Below are 20970 nucleotides of genomic sequence, written 5' to 3' on the forward strand. Positions count from 1 at the left end.
TATTTTTATCCTTCAAAAGGGACAGCTACTAGGCCAGCATGGGGAGATAGAAGGTTTGGTGGCTAAGTACGTCGCATTCTCGTCACATTGAGAACGATATTTTTTGCTTATGTCCGGAGATATCCAACGTTCTCTTGTGCCAGCTTACCAATATTACGTAAACATGTGAAACCTCGCAACGTGCAGGGATTCTGCAGTGGAAGCTCTGTTGAGTCTACGCGCTGAGATCATTAGGCCTGTTATGCGTTTTGTGCCTGAGCGAACCCACAGCAAGTAGAACGCATCGACGTCACATGTCAATTAAGGTCTACAGTTGGAACAGATGTCACCGTCCATATGTGCCGACTACGAGGGCGGGGGGAGGGGGAGGGCGGGTTCCGGGGCCTAAGCAGCGTCAAAAATTTTTCCCGGGGGGGGGGGGGGGGTCAGAGCTTCCCCCCCTAAAATGTCATTACCAGAGTTTTGTAACCCATATTTGACGTTTCTTTCGAGTTGCCTCTACCTTTCCACTTAAAATTTTATTGTGACTAAAAGCATACTGCTTCATTGTTGGCGCGGACGTTCAGGGCTTTTAATTCATACTTTCATACGCCCATTTGCTCCGAACATACAGCGGGCTTTCTTCCTGAATCTCCCTGATAGAAAAATTACTCCAACGCCGCAAGCCCTTGCGTTGGTTAGAGAAAGTAAGGCTGCTACTCTTTATTCGCACTGAAAAGATGAAATTTTTAAGGAGTTTTAAAGTTGGCCTCCTGTATAAACAGAACGTTGAGTCCCAACTAGCTGCCTCGCCATATCTTAAGAAAGGCACGGCTTCAGCTTGTCCCTGAAACTCCTGACGTTGAAAGAAGCAAACTTAAAACTACTCATAGCAGCTTAATGGTAAGCAGCATTAACGAGTGCGAGGCGCAGGAATAATACAAAAGGTCTGTGGAAGAGAAAGCGCGCACTTGCGCTTCCTGAAAGAACTATAGGGAAAATTGTGTCGCAGGCAATATGAGCTTACACCCATAGGCACTAGGTATAGTGTACATTCTTCGTAGAAAAAGAAGAGAATACGCACGCACGCACGCACGCACACACACACGCGCGCGCGCACACGCGCACACACACACACACACACACACACACACACACACACACACACACACACACACACACACACACACACACACACACACACACACACACACACACACACACACACACACACACACACACACACACACACACACACACGGCCGACACATATGTCCCTCAGGCACATAGTAGGGGGTTGCAGAGCGGCACCATTAAATCCTCCGAACCCTTACTCCACTAACGAGCTTTGGGAGAGAGCCTTGGCCAGCTCCGACCTCGAGGATCAGCAACGGCTGATTGCGAGGGTCCAGGACGCGGCCCGAGCTCAAGGCATTCTGGAATGAGGACGCCTCTCCAAAGCTTTATTCACCCAATAAAAATGTTTATTCTCTCTCTCTCTTGCGTTTCACAATCACTAGATAATGATCCCTCATCATGTTTAGGAGTATCCTTTCTTGGCTTTTTCGACTTCATTCGTCGTACCACGTCGCTGTCGCTACTGGTGTCAGGGTCGGTACGGCGCGGCGTGGTTGGAGTGTCCCGTTCTTCTTGTGCCGGTCGTTTCCTTTCTGGGTTGTTTCCTGTGTTGTCCTTTTCTGTTAGACCTTGAGCGCCGCCTTTCCTTGCTTTTCTTGTGTTCGGCGTCAGCGTCTGACGCGCCGCGTCGGCATCCGGCGTCCAACCTCGGACGTCGTACCGGTAAAAAGAATTTCGAACCACACATGCCCAGGCCATCCATGTGGCGCAAGGAAGTTACTGAACTAATTCCATTTCTCAAGATAAAATATGCAGAAAAATTGTAAAGTACGACTTATACACAACCTACTCATATGATAGCGTCGAATAGCATGTGGTTTGAATATACGAGAAAACATAATTCTGTTACGCGAAAACTCAAACCTTTTTCTTGCAGCGTTTCTACCATACATAGACCGGCCACGGCTTTCGCCATTTGCACGCGCCGGCGCGCGCAAATCGTCGAGGCCATGGAGCAGCTCGCCGGGTTCTTTGAAACACCTCCAGATGGCGCTCGCCTTCGTTGCATCACGGCCCACGCAAGAGGCTGAGTTTTTACCAGAAAGCCCGCCTTTCTGGTAAAAACAGCGTTCGTGCACCTTGACAAGGGCATACACACTCGCGCTGCGGAGAACGCCTGACGCTGGGCGCTTACCCCCCTAACAAACGTCAGCTTGCGCGACTTGCATCATGCCCAGGTTTTTGGGACCGCTATTACCGTATTCGAAAACACAATCAGCTTGGTACATTTAACCTGCGGGTGAGGGGGAGGTTCGGAGAAAGTGTTACAATCAGCCGCGCCCAACGACTGGCGTACTTTAAGGCATGAAATCGTCGGTTTATCAAATGCTGGAACTATTTATGCTCTGTCTAGAGATAGCCTACGTAGCGTTGCAGTCTCAATGTATTAACACCATCAACAATCTAATCAAACCTCTTACAGGTATAAATTTCCAATTTTATCATGCAATGACGGCTTATCGTAGATAATGCTAGTGAAAATGACATTGGTCGAACGTGCAGAGCCATTTCAATACCAATAGAACAATAACTTGAATTTTTTTCTAGAGGAATGTGTCCCTTCTGGCTTTGACGATTTAATTTTCAGGCTGATTTTACATAAGAGCTACACCGTTACTTGTTTCCCAGCAGGAGAAAAAAAAAAACAGCAGATATTCCGTATTTTGAAAAACGAGGCCCACTTTTTGGTGACGTGTACTGAAAATTCTCACTGTGTAGGTTGCTTATGTGCTCTGAAAACAGTTATTGATAGTCGCTTGCTCCCAATTCCTAGCCGTTATACATGGTATTTAGTTGTTTTCCTCCGGTACAGGGGCGTAGCCAGGGTAGGGGCTTATAGGGCTACAGCCCCCCCACCCCCCCCCCGCCCCGCCCCCCGATATGTTTTCGAGCTGTCACGCACCGCCAACCAAAACAACCTCGGCACCCGGAAATCATTCTGAATTTTGTCTAGAATGTCTTTGTATGCTCGAAAAGACATTGCGGTGCAAACATTGCGAACTCGATCTGTTGAATTTCGTGGCAACTCCCATGCACCTGGAGTCACATAACGCAAGGAGCCCCATCCGAGCACAAAGTTTCAAGGGCGTTTTGATGACGAGCGGGCTCGTAGTGCATCTCGCGGACGCCGTAGAATCTACGGAGCGCATGGATTTCAATTCCGAAGTTTTAGGGGCATAAAGTTCTCATAAACATTTGATGCGAAAGGTGCATTGACATTTCTAAAGTCATGCTTTAGATTTTCAATTCCGGAAATTTGTGGGTTTAATATTGTCATAAACATAAGACGCCAAAGGTGCATTCACTTTTCTAAAGTCGCACATCGGGCCATTTATCGAGACAAGCCAAATCAACACACCATCATACAAGTTGGCAAAGCACGCAGCTAAGTCCTACGGGACGAAGCGTTGTGGTGGTTCATTTGCGCCGTCATGTCGCAGAAAAGAATATCAAAAATTTTTTCATCTGCGCCAAAGCATCGATGTCAAGACAGTAAAGCCAGCAAAGGTAACTATGTTATTATTTGTTTTTTCTAGTTTGACTTTTATTCGCGAGGACACATTCAGCCTTCTCAATTTTCTTGTTCTCGCTACTCACGGGCTGCCAGAGCCAGCCAGAGGGCATGCGTTTTTCTCGTGTTGCAACAACCACCGCGCGGCGCACTTTAGTGCGCGTTCGTTTTTCTCTGGCCGAGTGGAATTTCGCCTGCCAGTTTTGGACGCTTTCTGGCTAGCAGACGAGAAAAAGAAACAATGGTCGCTCACCGCCATCACTCTGGGGACTCGATGAACTGCAACGCCTTCGCTTGAGGGAATCACTTTTACTTTGATGTTATTGCAACCTTTCCGGAAAGTCTTTTGTCCCTCCAGTGTAGGGTACCGAGCAGTATGCGTATGGTTCTCTGTAGACCAAGCGTCTCACGTTTTCTTAGATATTCCTTCGGTAGCCGCATTAATTAAGTGCCCAAAGTAGGCATTCGATTGTGGCCAACATACTTTCCTTTGCGTTTTCTTTCGCTTCGTTTCCCCCGCCCCACAAAAGATAGACATTGCTGCGGCGCAGTGAATTGTCGCATGGTGAAAGTTCGATTTTGTTATTTTTTCTTTTGCAGAAAGTGATGGGCTACGGGACTCTGATGCTCTTATTATATTATTGCGATAGAAATTACGTGGATACTTCAGGCGGATTCCTGCTGTCGCCGTCATGTTCTGTGTAAACTCCAAGAGCTGAAATCGAAAGTTTGACGGCAGGCCGTCTCGACGGAGAAATACATGTTGAATAAACGCGAAAATACTGCGTGATTTCAAGGGCTGAACGACTACTACTAGAAGCAAGAATATCAGAGTGTAAGGCTAAGGTCCGTATGGTTGAAAATGATGCCTTCTATGCCCGTCGCTGAGTAGAGTTCCTGTGCCCCGCCGAATTTGCTTTAATACAGCTACACGCTAACTTTCAAGCAAGTGTGAGAACACGAAATAACGACGTCATGCACCATGTCAAGCTGGAGATCTGCGAACATCCTGAAATGGTACGTCCCAAATTTTACCAAGAGAGGCTATACACAATCTTTCTTCCTGTAAGCCTGACAAGGCGGAACGCTCGGTCCTGAGCCTTGGTCTAAACTTTAGCACAGGGCCCACACGAAATACGAAGTGGCTGATTTGTGCTGTTGAAAAGGCTGTAAGCCAAGTCGACGCCTCTAGACGTGACGAAGCTCGCAAGCTTGTTAGTAACGTGCTTTCTAATCTTCAAAACACTTCTTCAAACTCCGCGTTGTCGCTAAAGGAACATGAGGCTATCGACAGGCTTCGAAGCAATCCAGGCATCGTCATTCTTCCGGCTGACAAAGGAAACGTGACTGTTTTGCTTGATAGCGGTGACTACACCAAAAAGATGCTGACACAAATTAGTGACGCCAATACCTGTACTCACCTGACGCATGATCCCACAGGAAAACCGCAAGGGGACTTCCAAAAGCTTCTAGCTGACGACTTCCATTTGGTCCCGCCCCAGCAAAATCACTCTATTACCGACTACTTTGTCACAACGAATAAGCTCCTGCACTTTATGGCCTACCAAAGATACACAAACAAGGTGTTCCTATGTGGCCCATTGTCGACTACACACGCTCACCTCTGTAGAAGCTTTGCGGTTTCTTAGACCGGATCATTTCGCCACTCGTTGGAAAAAGCGGCACTCACGTACGCAATTCTGGCGACTTTATTGAAAAGATACGGCACGTTGTTCCTGCTCATGATGACGTCATGGTCTTATTTGATATTAGATCACTTTTCACAAGCGTTCCAGTAGAACTGGCTGTAAAGGTTTGCACCGCTGCCCTCGAAGCTGACTGGTCGCTGCCCGATAGGTAACCGATTGATGATTCAGACCTGTCTCGTCTCCGTATGTTCTGTTTGTCGAATACATACTTCGGGTTCCAACAGAATCTTGACCTGCAAACGCATGCTATGGCTATGGGTGCATCTATATCCGTTTCTGCTGTGAATCTGGTCATGGATGATGTCGAACGTCGGGCGTTTGCATCTCTTACCCCTTCTCCAAAGGTTTTCCTGGAATATGTAGATGATTGGTTCTGCATAATTCACAAGGATGCTCTCACTGTCTTCCCTGCTCGGCTTAAGAGCGTCGAACAGGCGATTCAGTTAACTGTCGAGCAAGAAGCATACGGTTGTCTACCGTTTCTTGATGCTGTTGTCAAGCGCGGTGACTCTGACCTTTCTTTCAAAGTTTACAGGAAGCCCACAAATACAGGCCAGTACCTGAATTTTAACTCGGTGCTTCCGCTTTCACACAAAAGGTCTGTTCCTGCTACGCTGTTCCAGCGAGAAAACACCGATTGTACAAGACAGGAGGACTGCACGCGTGATATTGGGAACATCTGTGAAGATTTAAGAACCTGTGGCTACCCTCCGTCCTTTTTGTCCTCGGTAAGGAAAGAAGTGTCACTCCCAGAAAGACAGCGTTCTACGTCGCCTCCGAAGAAGTGAGCGGCCATTCCATATGTCCATGGCACAGGTAAGACCATCGCTCATATGCGCAGGTACGCCGCCAAATTGCGCATTCGCCAAGCCGCAAACTAAGAGACGTTTTTAGTAAACGTAAAAGACAAATTGCCGCAGGAAACTTTTCACGGTGTAGTCTACGACATAACGTGCGAGAACTGTGATTACAAGTATATCGGCGAGGCAGGCGACTTCAAGAAACGTGCGAAACAGCATGAGTATGACGTCAAGAAACTGCACGTGGTGTCGAGTGCCCTTGCTGAACATGTGGATTCAACAGGCCACAATATTGACTGGGCAAGTGCACGTGGTCTGGCCAGGATAAAGAAGCTTGCGTCACGCCTGCATATAGAATCCTTGCACTTACAGACCACGGCGCACACACTGAATCGGCATGACGGGGCACTTCTGACGGTGCACATTCGCTGCTTGCGTCACGTACTGAAACGTACTTAAATACGTTGTATCTCTGTTATGGGTTTTATTGTGAACAAGGCTCCCGTATGGGGAGCCGAAACATCATTAAATTTTCACTTATCTTGGTCGGTGCATCTCTTCGTGCTTATTCATGTAACTTCAAGGGTGATAACATCGTCATCGCGCGCCGCATACTGTACGTGGGAGTGAAAGCGTAGGGGGAAGGGGGAATACGTGAGCCGACGATGGTCTTGTGTGTGCAAGGGAGGAAAGCGCAGGAGGAAGGCGCGCCGCCTTCCGTCGCGCGCGATGCATCGCGGAGAGTGGAGGAGGAGGAGGGGGGAGTGCTCAGGATTCTGTGATCTGTGAATCTGTGATTGCGGAACATGTTTATTTGCCTTGTTTGATGCATTATGTACAGTGACTTTTGTTGAGATACTTAGATTTATTGGAGACTTATGCGTATATTTAAATATCTTGTTGCGAGCTTTTATATATACATGCAGTGAACTTTGCTTCCGGTGACACATTTTTGCCCTTTATCAAGCTGTATCTTCGCATTTGTATATTCCATCGTATCGTCGCATTTTTAATGTATATTTTGCAGAATAACGCTTGCTTTTATATGTGCTCTCTGTTGCGACTATAATTTTGGTGCAATTACTCACAATACGCGACTGGTGACAGCTGCTCCTGCGCAATACATTGGAACGAAGGACAGCGGCACTGAGATTTTTCCCTGGCCGTTGCATATGTACAAAAATGTAAAGAATGTTCTTGAATTACAAAGTTTCATTAAGGTGGTTGTCCTGAACTTGTTCACCTCAAGGCGTTCACGTTTTCTTCATATCAGCGGCATGCATGCACTCCTTTGCTGGTATCGGCCTTATATAATTCTAAAGATCGTGCGCAATTTTCTTTTAAAAAGACAGAAAAGGTGGAAGCAGTGATATCAGCTATTTCTGGAAGAATTTTTTGGGACATACGAATATATTCTTTTATGAAACAATACATATCTTACATGCCTTGGCAGTGCGTAGCGCTCAAGAATTCGTTTGCAGCAGCTTTGGCAATGGCAAAGCAGTTATCATAGATGTATTTGATCCCTCGACAAATTCTATAAGGAGCAGGCCGGGCTGGTCCCTGCAGGCCGGTCCCTGCATTGTAGTTGCAAGAAATAAATGCAAACTCAAACAATTTTACGGGCCCCCATGGTTCACTACGTGTGATCGATAAATATGTCAATGTCTGTTAAAAATAAGTATGACTGACAGACGCATTTGCAGGCATATTAACTTATTGTAATAGTAATGTAATATATATATATATATATATATATATATATATATATATATATATATATATATATATATATATAGAGAGAGAGAGAGAGAGAGAGAGAGAGAGAGAGAGATCAGATCGTTTGCGGTTTGTCCCCGCACTCGAGAAATAGTTGGTACGCCCACTGCGCATACACACCGAAAACTTCGAGCTACCCATGTGCTGCAGCCCTAGTACCGTCATCTCCGGCAGCTAATTCTATAGCATCAGTTAAGTCATCAATTGCTCCGTCACCATCAGGCGCATTAAAAAAAAAAAAAAAAGTTTACCCTCAACGAGATCTCACACAGTGTGTCCATCTCGGGGGCCATTACCGCGTAGCCGCCTGGCTGCAACGCCTTCAACACACGTAGCTCGTCTAGGTCGACTAGTTGCATGCAGCTGGCGCTGGGCTCTACTGCACTCTGGTGAAGCCGAGATTCAGCAGATGGCGCTGGCTTCGCGGCAGACTGGGAGAAACACGGCAGTTGCGGGAGGTGGCGCTGGGTATCCTGCCGTCGTTGTCGGCGCCAGGTTCATCGGCGATTCAGCAGGGGGCACCAGGGAAGCCCCCTCAAGTTGCACAGCGACTCGAGAGATGGCGTTCCGGGCCATGTCCACGTCGTTGGAAAGGATGTCGATGTTCGCTGGAAACGAAAAAAGAAACTGAAAAGCTGGTGGGGGAACAGGGAGATACGAGAAGCGATCGCCGAACGACGGAAAGCAACCCGAGAGCACAGGGAGGAAAAGAAGGCGCAGTTGCCGCAGGATGAAGTAGCCAGTAAATGGGAAATATTCCGGGAGAAAAACTCCATGGTTGAAATACTGGTGCAAGCAAAGATAAAAGGTGAAGGTGAACGTTGGTTGCCAGAAATACGTGAGAAAAAGAAGGCCGCACCTAAAATACTTTGGAACCACATAAAATTATTAGGCAAGATGACAACAACAATACAACATATCCTAGACGAACATGGAAACAATCTGGAAGGGGGAAGCGGTATTAAATTACATCCGAAAAGTAACAGCCGAATCTTTCCAAGGCAATGACGAGGTTGTATTAGCATGAAAGGGAACCAGGTGGAAAAGGAGCTGGTGCTGACAAATTTCAGCTGGAACAAAACCGAAGAGAAAATTCCTAAGCGCACACAGGGCTATACGAGGTTCCCGTTAGGCTGATTAATGAACTAGGATAAAAAAAGTAAGGAAGCTCTGGTGAAAACAGTGGAAAAAACTTTAAAAGATAGATGAATACCAGACAGTTGGAGACAAAGTAGAATGAATTTAATTTATAAAGGCAAGGGGGAGATAGATAGAATTCACTCGTATAGACCGTTGACCATTACATCGGTAATATACACGCTAGCAATGCAGGAGATCAAATTAAAGCTGCAAGCATGGGCAGAGAATAATGGCATTTTGGGAGGGCTTCAGAATGGCTTTAGAATAGGTCGGCGTTTGGATGATAACTTATTTTTTCTTACTAAGTGTATTGAAATATCGAATGCAGAAAGCAGACCGTTATATATGGCCTTTTTAGACATTACAGGAGCCTATGACGACGTACACGGCAACATTTTGTAGGATATTCTGGAAGGGGAAGGCTTAGGTGACGATTGTCTACAGCTTTTGAGAGAGATTTACCTAGAAAGTACCGTTTGCGTTGAATGGAAAGGGATGAGGAGCCAGGAGAAAGTTGATATCAACAAGGGACTGAGGCAGGGGTGCCCTTTATCACCACTGCTGTTTATGCTGTACGTACATGGTGAGGATGGAGAGGGCGCTAGAAGGAAGTAATAACGGCTTTAATCTCTCATTCAAACAGGTGGGTACAGTAGTAGAGCAACAGCTTCCAGGTTTATTTTATGCGGACGAAATTCTGTTGCTAGGTAACAAGCAAAGTGATTTGCAACGTCTCGCTAATATCTGTGGACAGGAAGGCAGGAATTTAGGTTGGAAATTTAGTATTAAAAATCAGTGTTTATGGTATTCAATGAAACAGTGAACAGACAGTGGCAATACAGGGCCAGAAAATACCTCGGGTAAGAGAATATAAATACCTTGGTTTATGGATAAACGAAGGCAATAGATATATTGAAACACAGGAAAAAACAATAACGGTGAAGGGGAAGAGAAATGCAGCCACAATGAAGCACAGAGCGCCGTGGGGATACAATAGTTACGAGCTACTCCGGGGTATGTGGAAAGGTGTAATGGTTCTAGGACTTACTTTTGGAAATGCGGTTATTTGCTTAAAATCAGGGGTACAATCAGGACTCGATGGGAACCAAAGTTCAGTGGGACGCCTTGCATTGGGCGCTCACGGGAAGACTACAAATAAAACTGTGCAGGGTGATATGGGCTGGACTAGGTTGGAAGTGAGGAAACCTCACAGTAAAATTGATTATGAAGAACGACTGAGGAATATGAAAGAAAGTAAACGCGTTTGGAGAGTGTTGAGGTATTTGTACAGGAAAAACATTGATTCACAGTGGAAAAAAAGAACTAGGAAGCTTGCCAGAAAGTATGCGGCCTGTAGGGTGGGCAACACAGCAACAAAGAACGTCAAGCGGAAAGTCAAAGAGGCTGAAATAATCTCATGGGTAGCGGCAATGGAAAAGAAACGTGCCATGAGTAACTACTTAAGAGGAAGAAACGAAATCAGGAAAGAAACACTTTATGATAACTCAAAAGGAAGCTCATTACTTTTCGAAGCGAGATCAGGATGCCTTAGACCACGCACCTATAAAGCGAGATATAAGAACGAAGAAGAAGCGTGTGCTTGCGGCGGTAAAGCTAGGGAAACGATGGAGCATGTTTTATTAGAATGTTAAGATATTTGCCCAGCGATCGATTTAGGCACCACTGGACTCCTTGAAGCCCTTGGCTTCAGCGAGAGCAGGGGAAAAGTAAACATGTCCGCAAGATAGTTTAGTAAGAGGCGAGTGGAAGATTGGGGGGAAGAAAAATAGGGAAACGACAAAAAACGGAGACGTACTAAAGCAAAGTTCGCAACAAGGGGGTCAGAAAATTTCCTTGTGGGAGTTCATATTGGTTTCCTTCTTTTTTTTTTCTTTTTTAATCTAGGTAGGTCATTAGGTAGTATAATAGCAAGAGCAACCCACCGCCCCGTTCCAAAGGGGACGCTCATAACATCTATCCATCCACGTGATGTCCAGACGTACGAACTGCTTCCGTAAAGTTCTATGCAGAAATGCTTCCGTATGAAGCAGTTCATACGCGTCAAGAAGCTCGAACTGCTGCACGAGACGACCTAGCTCCCTAACGTTTCCATTCGATCTGCCCCTGCCAGGGCCCTGGACATCTGTGCCCGAATCGAGCACGTCAATTGAAATCGTCCAAAAGGATTTACAAAAGCTATTGGCATTTGTAGACTGTGCCGGACCATGAATACACAAGAATCTGAGGCGTAGAATGTGAAATGCGTAGTCGAACGCCAGCAGGCGTTCTAGCGGTTCGAAAGATACGCGATGGTCACGAGATGGCAGTTAAAACAAGTTCTCCATAATGTCCCTAAATAAAATAAAGGTAGTGCCATCTCATAGAGAAAGAAAAAGACTTCTCTAACAAGTTCTCCATAATGTCCCTAAATAAAATAAAGGTAGCGCCATCTCACAGAGAAAGAAAAAGACTTCTCTATGGCCATCTCCTTTCTCCTCCTCCTGCACCGGCGTTGTCTCCCCAGAGCCTAATTAGGAGACGCTCTTCGAATGAGACCCTGTCGCTACGTGTCGCTCGCGCTTTTGAGGCCGTATTCTGATCGGAATTGTTTTACGGTATATTGTGACTGGCTGTCGAAACATCAAGAGAGGCTGTATGAATGTCGCCGCGTTTGGTTCGCTCGGTTGGCTCTACTTATTCGTGCTGCCTCTCTCGTTTCAGCACCAACGAAGCGGGGAGAACGCAGCGTTTCAGCTGTGTCTCAGCAACGCCGCACTCAGCTACTTTCCCAGATCGCTTTTGAAGCAAAGCCACCTAGAATCTTTTTCTAGGTGGCTTTGTTCTGAAGGCACGGGCCCACGCGTCTCTCTGCAACGCTAATGAGAACACAAAGCGCGAACCTATATCAGCAGTCGGCATTTCTTTTCGGCATCGCAGATCGCTTTCAACGTGCGGTCGCCGAGCCGTCACCGCTTCGTAACGCGGCGATACACTCAAGAGGGGCTGTTCGCACACAGTGAGGCGAAACAACGACCACGCGATGGAATTTATGACTGAGTCGACAAAAAGCGCGTGCGTTTGAAGACGATCTGATTGAAGTGGGACACAAAAGTTGCAAATAAACGCAGTGCGAACATGCGGAACTTAAGAGAGCGAAATACTAACGAATCCGCATACAAGTGGCAGCATATGAGATTTGTGATGAGCGAAGAATCGTTCGCTTACCTAACATAGCCGGGACCATTGCGTTGGGTTGAAATAAGTCCGGCTGATTCTTTGAAGCCAGACCTTCCTCCGCCCCGCGTCTCGCTTCGCAGATGGAATCCAGAAAAGTCGCCTGCCGTCAGCTTCACGTGTGGTGCATCCGACGGCAGATCAAGACGGCATCGCGAACACTGAGCTACGATATTAAAGCACAAAGGAGGCGCGAAATGTGGCACCTGCGTAAAGCTCCTCATTGCGTCTGCGTACGCCGCTCGGAACGTTTGGCACCGCTATGCCTATGGAAGCAAAAACAAGCAAGAAAAATAGGTGCGTGAGGGTGTTTGGCCAATGGGAGGGCCTAGCGTGGACGAGAAAGCGCAGGGAGGAGGACGGCGGCAATCTTCAAGGGATGGCGCTACCTTTATTTTATTAGTACTCCAACACCGCTCGAACGCGCGGTGGCGCATGAAAAGAAGCAGTCAATATAAACGCGTGTTTAAATTTCAAAACATCGCCTAGTTTAAAAAAAAAAAGTTCGTCTCTTGCAGGAAGAGGTCGCAAGCCGACGAACGGGCAACGGCAACACCTCGGCCTGATTTTGGATGTTACGAAAGCCACGCACCTTAAATGGATCACTGTAAGATTTAGATCCATAGTGCTAGGAAAAGCGAGGAGGTACCTTTAACTGACAAGGTTTTTCTGCAACGTGTACAAGCACAGCCCGCCCTTCCTGAAATTGAAGGTGGCTTTTTCGCATAGCTCCGTCGTCCAGTGGCTGAGCTTTTCAAATATTACGGAGGGGCAACGAGGCGGGAAGCCGCGTCCATACTTGTGTGTTGATACCTAGGAAGGCATGTAATGTTATTTAATTCTGATTTTCGATTGAATAAGTTTTCTCACCCCCGTAGGGGTGAGTGGGCCGATCCCGGAGGCAGTGCAATACCGGGCCAACCCGTGGCGGAGGTGAAGCAAGCTTCAAGCACTCCGCCCCATTCCAAAAATAAGTTTAATATCTTGGGTCCAAATAGGACCCGTATCAGATATTAAGCTGATAAGAACAGATACTACACTTTGATCTTAGCCAAAAGGCCGAGAAGCGATAACCAAAATTCGGACCGAGGTCTGAACAAACCGTTTAAGACCAGAAAAGAAACTCCAGTGCCCATTTCAGCGAGCGGCAATAAAACCTATCTGTTACGGCACAACTGCTGAGGCGCTCGCTTTGAGGAATGCTAGGTTTGTTTTCCCGTAGTGCTTCTAGTTTAAAATGTTGCAATATTACCTAAATTATTAATAAATTGGAATAAGAGACGCGAAATACAAGAAAATGCCCCTAGAGGTACTCTCGACCTCGCTGTGACGTCATTCAGAATAACGGTCGATAGCGTCAAGTTCCATGGGGAGAGGCCAGAAAACAAGCACTTTTTCTTTCCCAAATTATAATTTTATAGACAAAAACCTAGCTATAACCAAGTCAACAAACTCGACTACAAACATTCTTGGTCGCAACAAGCGACGACGTCACATTCAACATGGCTTCACCCATGGCTTCTCCGTTCATGCCTTCCCCCTGTACGCGTCGGCTGTCAACGCGACGAGTTCGTATCGCTAACTTTATCGGGGACATTTATCATATCTATCACAGCCACTTCCAAATGGGCGCAAACGTTATCACCAAGGTCTACGACTGCAGGCAAGGAAAAACTCCTTACGAGGCAAGCGAGCGCCGTGAATCCGTGCGACATCTCGACACGCCCGCGCAACCATCCACTGCTTTTATTGTTCAAAGGCTGCAGCTACTTCCAACTCTTCGAAGGCACCGCCACACGCTAGCCGTACAGCGGTACAAGCGGTACAGCTCGAGGTAATAACGCCGTCTCATTATGCCAAACTCCAAGGATTTCTTTTTTTCGTGACAGTTATTTCAGCGTGAACGATTGCGTTACACTGCGATGAAGCGACGTTGTTTCCAGGCGAGATGCGAAGCCGTGCAAGCTCTCACTTGCGTTGTTCATCGATCACAGCTCGTGTGCGTGCGTGCGTGTGTCCATATGTGCTTGTGTGCGTGCGTGCGTGTGTGTGTGGCTCATTCGAAGAACCCTAAGAACTGCACCTAACTCGGAGAAGGATATTGTTTTTTCAATCATATCGTTTGCAAGGGAAATGAAAACGTCGCTACGAATCTATGCATGTAATTTTAAACGAGCGCAGGAGCCGTGCAACGTCTCACGCTCGTTGCTCGGGCTTCTCGTTTAAGAATAAATGAGGAATTCTCATAGCGCAGCAGCCGCTGAACCGGGACAAACGAAATTTGTCGAGACCTAAAGTGAAAATCAGATTGTAGTGAAGAACACAATCACATAGCTTTGATTTAGACCAATGTCAACAGAAACGGGCATGGTGTACTGAAATGGGGTAGTGCGTCGTCGATATCAACGTTACGTAGGCAAAGCAATTGGACAACCGGGGACGCTTCTGGCGATGGCGCCACCAGACGCGCGCTGCGATCGACCGGTGTGCTCAGCGCGCGAAACTTAAATATTTTGTGCAAAGCTTTAGGGATTTGTAAACTAAAACTCTCTCAAAACATTATTGAAGTTACTATAATTCGCAACAAAATAAATGCACCAAGAATCCACCAATAAAAAGGATGCACCAATAACGCCGTCTAAGCTTGCACGTTTACAACCACAGATGGTTGAGTGTTCCTGATCGTCTGCTCAGCGTTTCGGTTGCAGAAGACAAACACACTCGTATGCTCGTTCCGTTCGGTAAGCACGCATGTGTTTTTGTTATCAAATTATTTAGAAAAACACGAGGATGAGAAGACCGGAAGAACCCAGCTTCACTGTGCCTGGTGGTTTGCACGGGATTCCTTTCATGTTGCCTCAACCAGAAAAACGGTCGCTAGGTTTCACTAAAGAAAAAAAAAATGCTCTGTGTTGAATGCAACCAGCATCGTTTGGACATTTCGCTACGCAAAAGGGCGCCGAAGGGCAAGAATACAGCCAATGTTCTCAATGTGCGCGATGTGAAGAAGCCTGTGGCTGTTGTGATCCTTGTGCAGGAACCTCAATGCACAAAATAAAGGCTTTTACAAACCCAGCGCTGACCGTGCGCATAAAAAGTGTGCGAACGCGGCATGACAAACAGCAGCAAGCAATCGGCTAGCTCCGCACGGACATGCATGACCTCCGCGACCATCGTAACTGTCAATCCCGGAGGCCCTGTGTTGCTCCTTTGTGGCTCCGCTTGCCAGCAATGACTTCAGGTTGCAGCGACAGATGACGCTGCAGTGTACAGGAGTGCTCCAAGCACCCCAGGCCGTCATCGCAAAAAGAGCCACGTTTTCACCCCCGAACGATACACTGCCCCATTCAGCTAGAGCGTACTAGGCATTGGTCGAGTCGGACGGCTCCCTCTCGCTGAGGCGCCGGGTGTGGAAAAATTTTTGCGAGGGTGCTGCGAGCGAACTGGTTTGGGGTGGAGACACGCCTCGCGGCATATTCGACGTAATTTCGCTGCCGGCGCTGAGACCGATTGGACGCGTACGTTCTTATAATGGTGCTTTATTTCAACGGCAAATTTATATTGACATCTTTATGCTACGTATGCATATTTGACGCATGGGTTATACAACATGACGTATTCAATTTTGCTGTCGTTGTCAAGTGCGTCGTCTGTTAGCGAGCGCGCGTTCGTTGCCCGTCCGCTGGCAGACGCCCAGTTTTTCTCGCAGAAAGTCTGTGCAGTAAACTTCTTTATGGTTTTACTTGCTTTGGTGCACCCGCTAATCTTGTCGGCTGGTACCAATTTAGTTTCACCCAGGTGAACTGCTATATTTAGCAGTATTTTCTAAAGTCAACGCGTAAGTTTTGCCACAGAAGCCGCCCATCTGCAATATGAAGCTACGATAGAAAATTTTATCAAAAACAATGATCAAAGAAAACAATATTATAGTGAAATAAACCAAGTTTATTGACTGCGTGGCGTGAAGAGGTGCAGATGACCAATGACTTCTAGGTAAATTTAGCGTACAGAGACATATATATCGAAGACTTACACATAAGAAAAAAATTATCAAATATTCTAAATGCACTGATTGAAAAAGTGAAAACTCCCGACCGGAATAAGCGTGTTTCTTTAAAAACCAGCACCAGCCCGAGGTGAACCAATCCACATTCCGAGAAAAGGAATCAAGGCAATTAGTGGACGTTAATATGAACAACAGTGTTAGGGAAAATATATGGCATAGGTACTCAGACTGAATCAGGGAGACCAGGAAGTCTTTACCAATGTAATCTCCGTGGTTTGTCTTGCGATCTCCTTCAGCGTGCCAGCAGGCGAAACGAAGTAAAAACATATGTCTAATCGAATGATATTTGCTATTCAGATCGTATTCGACTTCGAAATTCATTATTAAAGATAATCGAAAATCTCTTTCCGTTCTAATGAAACGCATAGCAGCACTTTTGAAGTCTCGAAGGTGAGGGGCCAATGCAAGTGAGGACTCTTATTTGAAACGATTCTGCTGCTTTAGAGTCGTGACTGTTGCGCAGAGGCGCACCAGTTCCCGAGAGAACTGACACATTGGTGCCAATCGGTTCCGCTGAACAAGTTCGCAGCTGTCATTCAATATAAACGTCCCGTTTTGGCGCAGCCTGTAAATCTGCTAACTTCATTCAGCCAAGGAAAACATTTTTTTTTTTTTTGACAATATCACCATATCTGCAACCCATCAAAACTGGATGCCCAATGTTTGGCTTCTGCTTCACAGTTCGTCAAGGAACGCAGCAGGTCTACAAATATCTCTACGTGTATGTGAGGCATGCCGTTGCTTTAATTGCTTCGTTATTGTCCTTATGATAGTGCACCGGATAACAAAAAGAAGCCATTTATAATACAGAAGCTGCTTAGTTGAGCGGACGTACAGCTGGGAACGGTATTAAATGTAGATATGAAATATAAGATAAGCGCAACATGTCTTTCTTAGAAAACAGACTGCAGAATAATTTCTTTCGTTTACACCCCTGAAAACAACCGAAGGACGCAGCTGCCTCTTTTTTGTACTTTTTTTAATTAAAAGAATTCTGGCGTTTTACGCCTGGCGATATGATTGTGAAGCGCCTTGTTCAGTTCTCATCACCTGGGGTTCCTTGACGTGCACCTAACAGAAGTACATGAGTTTCGTTCCCAGTGAATTCGATCCGCGACCTGGCTTGAACCCGTGAGCTAAAGTTTAGCGACGCAACGCCATGTCGACTATGTAGCCACCAATTAGGCTACCGAGCCGCTTTTTTTTTTTTCACACAGCTTACGGGGCAAAGATTAGTATACATAATGAGCACCTACAACTGTTTTCGGAGCAAGAGGTTCAACCGCAATAAAAGGACGACTCCGCGTTCTGTTACACGAGGAAGACGGTAGCTTAAGTGGAACGTTGCACTGCAGTTTTTTTTCTTTTTGTATAGGAATGCTTTCCGTAAATCTGAGTACAGGGCGTCGGATGGGGCAGATATGTTTTATTTGTTTGAAGCGGCAAGCAAGAAGTTTACATATGTTTTTTCCGTCTGCGTTTCGCAAGACCTACTGATGGAAAACTATATGCGCAAAAATACACAAGAAAGATACATGCTGCTTGAAGACGAAGAAACGTATTTGTTCTCCATAGGGAACCGTCCAATAACATAGTAGAATGAAAGTTGACACTGCGGCCGCAAGGCAGGCGGAATCATCGAGCAGCATTAAAGAAATTAAAATGAAATAAAGAAGAGAAAAAAATCTATTGCTAAGGCATAAATACATGTCATATCCAATTATAAACACCATTTGAGCGGGCTGAACGCATGTAGCAGCGCGTGAACTAGTACGAATGACCCTTCCGGGAAGTATCACCAGCAGTTTACAACGGGGCGACCGTGATGCGGCCCAACCCACTTCGATCGCAGCGCCACCACAGTATTTTTCGTCGTCACGCACCCCACTGCAAGGCATGCGCCGCCCCAATCACTCGTCCCACTCAACCGCAGCTAGTACACTCTATGTCCATGTCCTTGTCAACACGACGAAAAGAAGAAAAGGACGCCCAGTCAGGTGGATTCCCGCTCGAGGTCACCGACACCAAAATGTCCGCGCTCCCCCGTTCCCCCCCCCCCCCCCCCCCCCGCTTCCCGTCAACGGCACTCTCGCGGGTCAAGCTCCCCCAGCACAGTCATCCCAGCCCACCAACACAGCTGCAGCCACGTCACCCTTTCGCTACCCCCTTCCTCACCCCTTCCATTCCGGTCTGACAAGTGTCTCCCCACCCTCCGTACTCTCCCCTCCTTTTTTACGAAAGACGCTTTAAAAGCTGCACACCGCCACCCCTGAAGAATACCCCCTGAAGGAACCGAACAGGCTCCAAAACGTCGGGCTAATAAAATTCTCTTATTTGCCTGGAGTCAGTCTGAAAGTCCTAATCAAGTTCCCAACCAGACAGGTAATTCTGTCGAAATGTTTAGCTCCAACCCTAATTCCAGCACACCATAGCACAGCTTTTCCCTAGTGCACCGTCCCAAACAGCCGCGGCGGCTGAAACGCGGCCGCGCTGAAGCGACATAATGCGGGCGGCTTGGGCTGCTTCTGCCGCCCTAAATTGTGGAGTGTCACGCTTCCTGTACAAAATAGCAAGATCGTTGCACCTTAGAAAAACCGTTACAGCCGAGAACTCAATGTTCGTGTGCACTTCTGCAACATTAAGGGAAGGTGCCAATTAAACAGCAAAACGTTTGATACACTTATGTTCACTTACTTTTTTCCAACAACTCTTTCGAAAAGGGAACGACTATAGAACGTTCGGTTTAAATCCTTTGACTTGTGTAACTGCGCATTAATGCTAAAAAAATAGAAGGAAACGTTCACATATGCCAACTTTTTCTCCCTTTTAGTGCAGCAGATTAAAAAAGCAAGAAAGAAACAAAATAGCCCGTGACTGCGCCTAACAGCGCGCTGTTACGCGTCTTCAGGTGTATTTAGGGAAGAGGCGGACGTTACTTACGCGAGGAATCACAATGTTCATGCAACTAATTAAGAAGGTTCACTAACTTTCAAAATTTTAACTTCATGGCATACATGCTAAAAATTTGATATTGAAGCCGAGAAAGCCTAGCAACACTTTCAAAATAACCGACCCTAAAGCGTGCGGCGACATATGTGGGCGTTCCAGCTAAAATCTCCCCAAAACCCTGCGTCGTGGAGTTCAGGGTGATCGTAACTGTAACGCTAATCATATTTTTAGCGTACTTCAAAGGCGCATTTCTCTATCGGAAACGGCCCTTGTTTGAAGATCTCTGCTTCACAAGCATGACTTCACTTCTGCACGGCTTCAATTCCGCAATTGGAACACGTTTGCTTAACTGAGTAAATAAAAAGTTGGTGGACCTTTCTCATTATCAACTTGGGCACTGCGATTTGCTGCGCAAGAAACATCTGCCTTTTCAAGTAGTCCACGTAAAAAGGCCGAATCGGGCTATATGTGCTTCGGGTGAATGAAAATATTTTTTCAGAAATAGGGTACATAAGAAAAAAGAAACGCGCATGCACGCACGCACGCACAGATCTAGTAATAACAGAAGTGATACAGCAATGGAAAACATTGCACAAATCACGACACAAGCTGTCTAGGGCACCACCGGCGTTTAAATGTTATCTCGCGGCTGACACCTGCGCAAACGTAGATTCATCTATAGTGATGTGGCCTTTTTGAATGCACTAATGATACCAGCGTCACTAAAGAATCGTCGATTATTCGTAGTTGCGATTATTGCAATCGCTCAGTCCTCACATCTGAACTGATGTTTCGCTTCTTTCAGTCTTGTGGTGGTGCCTTTACTACACAGGTTGCACGCTATCGTCTTCCGAATAACAGGCTTCGATATACTATGAAGCATTAGGAAATATTGTTCGCTCAGTGCAGTTTGTTAATTGGGGCGTATCGCAACGCTTCGAAGTGTTAGAAGTGTTAGTCGCGCGTGCGCTGGCAGTACGCGCACACAACTCGTATTACAAGGCACCTTCCCTCCCACATAATTCTTGGCAATGAATGGATAATATTTAATTTTTGTATCGTTCGCTTGGTGCGGTGGCATTGGAAGGGGCTTGGCGGTGGTATTGCGAAGGAAAAATGGTTGGTACATATGCCGGATGGTGCATGCTATTGCTCATTTTGTTTCCGACCAAATGCCGACTGCAGATTCTGCTGTTTGGTAATGGCTACCACGGCTGACCGTCTTCACTATCGAATAAACCAAGCACACACGCGCAATTCGATTTAGAAACCAGGCCTACACCGCTTGACAGGGCGACAAGACGGGAACTTACCCCGCTTGCCTGACTGCTCGGATCCAACGCCGCCTCCGTTCTTGTTCGTACGGTTTAGATGGAAAGACGCAGAATGATACATCCTCCCTCATGCCGACGTAGTTGCGGCACTTGTATACGCAACAGTATCGTCGGCGTCCTTTTGTTTTCCTTCGACTTTCAGCGCACGCAACGCCACTACCAGTAGCAATTTTCGTCCGCGGGAGCGGCTGCATTGTGCACGTTCTGACCGCCAGGGCGGCGCTGCAGGTGTCGTGAAAACTCCAGCGTAGGTTCCCCATTCCGGTTTCGGTTCCCTCCTCTCCTTTTCTTGTTTATATATTTTTGAAACACCCTCACCAACACATTCCGA

General features: G+C 46.6%; 1 non-coding gene across 1 annotated transcript; it reads right to left on the minus strand.

The window, feature by feature from the left end:
- Positions 1-13169: 13169 nt before the first annotated feature.
- On the minus strand, positions 13170-13361 carry LOC126537224 (U2 spliceosomal RNA). The gene has a single exon (XR_007600764.1). It is a non-coding gene; the product is annotated as a U2 spliceosomal RNA (small nuclear RNA).
- Between the last annotated feature and the right edge of the window lie 7609 nt (positions 13362-20970).

The sequence above is a fragment of the Dermacentor andersoni genome, chromosome 4, assembly GCF_023375885.2.
Source record: "Dermacentor andersoni chromosome 4, qqDerAnde1_hic_scaffold, whole genome shotgun sequence".
Classification (NCBI taxonomy): Eukaryota; Metazoa; Arthropoda; class Arachnida; order Ixodida; family Ixodidae; genus Dermacentor; species Dermacentor andersoni.